General features: G+C 32.6%; 1 long non-coding RNA gene across 1 annotated transcript; it reads left to right on the top strand.

Moving 5' to 3' along the window:
- Positions 1-2,099: 2,099 nt before the first annotated feature.
- On the top strand, positions 2,100-3,216 carry LOC147403454 (uncharacterized). Its single transcript, XR_015177496.1, has 2 exons — positions 2,100-2,413; positions 2,766-3,216. It is a non-coding gene; the product is annotated as an uncharacterized LOC147403454 (long non-coding RNA).
- Positions 3,217-6,171: the final 2,955 nt, after the last annotated feature.

Below are 6,171 nucleotides of genomic sequence, written 5' to 3'. Positions count from 1 at the left end.
ATTAGTCAATTCACATCTCAATCAAATTGGATAGTGCTTGCACATCAAAAATTATTTTTGAATGTCGTCTATAGTTTTTACCATAGGCAAACAAATAGTTTGATAGGATAATTAGGATTTTACAGATTTTTTTTTTAATGAAATTTTTTTCAAGGAATTTAGAAGTTATTTTTGATATTTTTGAAGGAGTTAGTTGGGTGTGTATCATTTTAAGTGCTTAGTTATTAGGGTATTTTTGGGCGTTTTAATCCTTATTTGTTTATTTCAACCTCATTTCTTTATTGTTTCAATGAAATTTTCTCATACAACAATCTAATAGACTCCAAACTGTTAGAAGATCCATTATGATATACTGAAATATTCTTACTGCAAGTACCAGTTGATATTATCACTTTATGTGATCAGATTGTAACTAGAAAATGCATGATTATTGTTTGAGTATTACCTTGTTGGAATATAATTTCTCGAGTACAAATTCAATTTGAAAATAGTACTTTTGGGGTGTTTGATTTATTAGAAATCAAAATTAAATGCGTGGATGGTTTTATTATGCATAACATGTTATGTTTTTCAAATTAATAATTTATTAGAATTACAAAAAAGTAATATTGTCAAAATGACCATTATGTTTTAAAATTCTATTCGTAACCAGAAAATTTTAAAAATGACAAACAAACAACTTTTCTAGAACTAGATTTTAGATTCTAGATTTCAGAAAATAGAAACTAAACTTTAGAAGTATTACCAAACATAATTTAGTAAGATTTCAAATCACAAAGGGTCCTTGGGCCCACATGGACAATCAAATTAGCAATCCAACAACACAAAGTTCTAGATTGCATGTAAAAACTCAGATTCGATAGGAAAAATAAAAAAATTTGATCTTAGATAGTAGATGTTGAAAATGGATGGATATCGAACTCCCAAATTTAAAATTACAATTTAATAGTGAAAATTAATTTTTAAAGTTTTTAGAATTTTATCCTTTATAATCTTGTACGTCAGATCATGTTTTTGAACGTCACAAATTAATGTGGTTATTAGAATCAACTCCAAGGTATTGTTAAGTAACAAATTAACTGCAAAAAGTTAAAAATTTATGACGTGGATTCTGCTCCAAAATTTGCTAGGTAACGAACTTGATAAAGTGAGGTTTGGTGATAACGAATTTCATAAAGCAGGGTACCCCTGAAGTTTTCAGAACTCCATGGGAGTTTTTGTAACAAAAGTGCAATAGTTGGGTCTCCTAGGTATGCCAAAGTGCAATAAATACACTTTAAAAATTAGAATACAAGGGTATTTTGGTAAAATAATAATTTTTTTAAAGGCATTTTCGATATAAAATCCAATCTCCAAAGTGTATTTATTGCACTAAGGGCACACCTTAACTAGACCCTTTTACGATTTTAAATCTTAAAATTGAAATTTGTGGGCTGAGGATGAATTGGCGAGAGAGAAATTTTCACTTTAGGGCTGATGTTATTTTTGCCGCATGTCAAACGGTTGTTGGGCTGTGAGAAAAAAAATCATTCTTGGAAATAAGGATCCGAGAGTATATATTTTTGGTAATAAAATATTTTTTAAAGTACATTTTTAGCAGGAAATTCAATCTCCAAAGCATATAAATGGAGCTTAACTTGTGCCCTAGGGCACATATTAATAAAACCATTTTTTTTTGGGGTTTTTCCTAATCTGAAGGGCCGATCCGGATTAGGAAATAACGTAGATATGGGCATTTTCGTCAATTAGCATCGTGCCTCTCACATAAGGATTAACACGACCTAAATGTATGCGACTAAGACTAGCCTAACTTATTTAGTAAGATTTCAAATCTTACTAAGCGTCCTTCTGGCACCCAAAATTATGAGCTCACTACTATAGGGATTGTAGAGGGAAAAATTCTATGAAATTTGCATAAAAGAAAAAGCCGAATGAAATTTATTTCTCACAATTAAAATTTTAATTTTAAATTTAAGAGTTTGATGGAAATTTGGTAACTGTCAATTTTCAAAACCTTGGATCAAGTCCAAAAATATTTTTTTTAGATTTTTTTTTTCCTGATATGAGCTTTTACATGAGATCTAGAGGGTCATGATGTTGGGTTGCCAATGTTGTAATCTATTTGAGCAATAGTAAGGTATAAAATCTTACAAAGTTGGTAAGAAAGTGTTTTTATGTATTTAGTCAGGAAACTTCCTCTTTATTATTTTCATTTATTATTTGCGAACCGTTTCTTTTCCTCCTTTAAATATTGCCCATCACCCTCTCCATTCTCAACCACAGACGCTGTTATTAACCCTAACCGTAGCGTTCATCAATCTTTCATTTTTTGCTTTCTATTCTCATCATCTGCTACAATGGACGAGGATGCTGATTCTACCCTGGAAGACCCTTCTGTTCGAAAACAAGTCAGGTCTCTCTCTCACACAGACACACATACGCACTTTCGATTGATTTTTTTTTTTTTGGGAAATGCTGGACTGCCTTCATTGGATACTGTGTTCAACACTGCGCTGTCGTGGCAGTGCATAGAGAACCGTTGATTTTTTTAATTTGTATATCGAGGAAAGAAATCTATGGTTATCTATACACTGCCACGTCAGCGCAGTGTTGAACACAGTGTCCAACGAAAGCAGCGTAGCACAACTCTTTTTGCTTCGCAAAACATTTTCATAGTTTTCATTGAGGAGACGAATAGTAGAAAATAGTTTCGTTTTGTTTGTTCATCTTTCAATTAAATCAGTAGATTTATTCTTGTCCTTTAGATGTTCTCGAAACACAGAAATTGGATCGACGATTTACCTAAAGAAAAAGCCTAACACTGGTGTTTGAAGAAGAAGAACCTCCCAACCCATTAAGAGATTTGCTCATGATGTCCTCGAGTTACTGACAAGGTTGATGCATGCTACGAGAATGCATTCTTGAGAATTCGAGATATGTAGTTCATTTCATTTCCGGGGAAGAGATGCAATTTGGGAAATCGGACATTAGGGTTTATCTCGATTGGATCAATGGTCAAGGGTGGGTTCAGCCCAAAGAGCTACCGAAGTTGCCTCAGATCTTCTTCTTCTTTTAAAATTTTTAATGCTTTGTTGGCTCTGGGGTTTTCATCATTTTAATGTTGGATTAAATATCCATAGATAGGATGAATATATTTTATACAGTTTGTTTAGATGTATAGTTGGATCAACGATTTACCTGGTTCCCCTTTATTCTCACATTGTGTTGGTTGGTCTCAAGCCAATAATGGAATTAATTTGGGTTTGGTTTGTCAAGTTCATGTATGGATTGTAATTTTTTTGTGTAAATTACCAACATATGAATTGAAATGGACAGTTACTTGAGAACCTTTACTATTGGCAATTTATCATATTTTGTTGATGCAGTCAACAATTTTTGGTTCAAAATATCAGCTCCGAATATACTAAAACAATTGTTAAAAGAACTAATCTTATAATATATTGTATTGTGAATAATTGGTTCTCTCTTTTTAAGGAATCCGACTTTGTTTTCAAATAACTTGCCTTAAAATATGGAAACCATCTTGTAAAGAATTTTTGCGGTTTAATATGATGTGGAAGTCAGTTTAATGGATAAGAGAAAAAAATGAGAAGCATTCTATCTCATTGTTAATAAATATGTGATTCAAGTTATTGAAAGAGTTTTTGGTATTTAAGGTAAAGTTGATTCGGCCGGAATTCCTAGAATTTCTATTCTATGTTCCATGTCTATTGTTTGGGTTCAAATTCTTCTTTGTTTCTAGTTCTAGTGGGAATTATTTCACTTAGTGTATGAATGTGACTTCCATACTTGCCTATGAGTAGTTCGCGTACAGATTTGTCCATATTATTCAATGAGCTGGCCACCTCCTCAATCATCCATTAATATGGAGGAAGGGAAGAGGGATGAGGGTTAAGTAAAGATTTGTGAGAAGAATTAGAATAGTTACTCTTATATATAACTTGTTGCTAGCTAGTTACCTAAAAGAAAAGATTAAGGATGGAACTGACTCCAATGTCCTCAATTCAGCTTATAGTAAACATATACCATATAAAAACTATTCTACTTAGTGTACTGTAAACCTTTTAGTTGTGACATTGTGAATAGTGCACCATGTTAACCAAGTCACAGATCTTTTTAACCCATATTGTTACTTGGCTACCATGATCACTTAGGCCACTTCAGTTATTACTCTTTTTTTCTTTTCTTTTTAATTTAAATTTTTTTTATGGTAAGAGCTGCTGCAATAGATTTGTATTTCTGATCTAGGTTTCTTTTTTAGACCCTTTTAACTTCACTCAAAGAAATATCCAGTTGTTATACATGCATTTGAATGGATAATGCAAATGTATATCTCATTAGTGAATTTAATAGGACAATTAACTATCTCCAACGTGAGATGCTTATGACCATAGACAGCATTGGAGTATCAACCTTTATAAGAAAATTAAGATCAATTAACTATAGGATGAGAACTAATATTCAAAATTGTAACTGTAAACTGTCATAACTTACTAAATCTTAACCCCAAGGCGTAGGCCTAGTGGCAAGCGAGCCTTTATAAGCTCCTCAGGAAGGGTAGGTCAATTGTGTTTGAAACCCCCACAAAGCAATGAATTCCTTGGGGCCACCGTCCAAGGTCCTGTTGACCCTTGACTTGACCAGTTGCACGTGGGACTTTTGAGGGGGTGGTGCATGTGACCATAGGATTAGACCCAGGGTATACACTCTTGATAAGGGGAAAAAAAACTTAAGAAATCATTGCAAAACAAATAAAATTACATTTGTCACTTTCCCAAATAGAAAAGAATTCCTGCAATTTTAGTGAATAAAAGAAACCGTTTTGCTTGAGTTTATTTATTTTTCTTTTCTGTTACCAGTATCATTTTCTTTTGCTTTAGTATTTTAGAATGCTGTGACTGTTGTTTGAAACATCTATATCCCTTGCACGTATGAAGAAAAGTTTTAAAATGGTTTGATTTTAAAAGACTTGGTAGAACCTTACAGTTGCTTCAGCTTGATGGATCAACTGAGCAAGTCTTTAAATGCCCAAGCAAGGAAGACTTGAGTCCAATTGGTGTTACATTCTTAGCTTCCGGTGGCTGTACTTTAGGTTAACATATCAGCTCCAAAGTTACTTAAAAGTTGTTAGAGAAATGGTCCAATAGTGCACTATGTTGTGAAGAGTTTAATTTCATTTTTTTTAATAGAAGCCAAGCTTGTTTCAACCGATTTGCCTTAATTGTAAATTATCTTGTAAAGAAACTATTACGTTTTTATCATGGAAGTCAACCTTCATATTGTTAATCTGTCGGATGTTAAACATCTTAGACTCTTCGGTGTCTTCGAATTTAAGATCATCCACGAATTAGTTAGGTTTTTCATTTTATTTATTTATGGTTTCTAGAAAATCAAATTCCATGAATTTTGTGGTTTCTAGACTCAAGTCCATTTTTAGTTGATTCAATTATCAGTTTTTGGATCAATTAGAAAGTTGCTAAAGAAAATGTTCTGATAACATAATTGGATTGAATAATTCATTTTTTTAACAGAATCCAATCTTGTTTTCAACCAGTTGCCTTAATTATGAAATGCCTTGTAAGGAATTTACTGATTTTAATCATGGAAAGCCAGTCTTGATATTGAGTTGTTTAAACCATTCGGCAGAAACGGATAAGAGCACAACGAGCTGGATGCTGCCTCATTGTTCATAAAGTTTTGTATTTAAATTGAAAAAGTTTTTGGTATTCAAGGTAGCATTGATGGAGGAATGGGAGAAGATTTGAAAGTACAATTAACATATTTACTCTTATAAATTCATCTATTGGGCATTATTTCATTTTGTAGATATATACATTCTTGTCTACTATTAATATGGGGAGAGGAGTTGTGAGAAAAATCAGAATAATTGCACTTTTATATTACTAGTTTTTTTTTTATAAGTATGAATTTCATTAAAATAGCAAGGCTGGCCGACGTGACCAACTAATGCAAAACCGAAACAAAGAGAGCTACTCAATAACTAAACTACCTACCCTATCCCAATTACCTACAAAGTCCTCGAAGAAGATTCCCCTAAGGCCCTTTGGAAACCTTCGACCAAAAGAAAAGAAGGCCCAAATGGACAAAATAATTTCCTTACAATCCTTTGCCAATCCATTGAAAGTACGA

Source organism: Akebia trifoliata, chromosome 4, assembly GCF_017979445.1.
Source record: "Akebia trifoliata isolate Shusen 1 chromosome 4, ASM1797944v1, whole genome shotgun sequence".
NCBI lineage: Eukaryota > Viridiplantae > Streptophyta > Magnoliopsida > Ranunculales > Lardizabalaceae > Akebia > Akebia trifoliata.
This window is presented reverse-complemented; position numbering and strand designations above follow the sequence as displayed.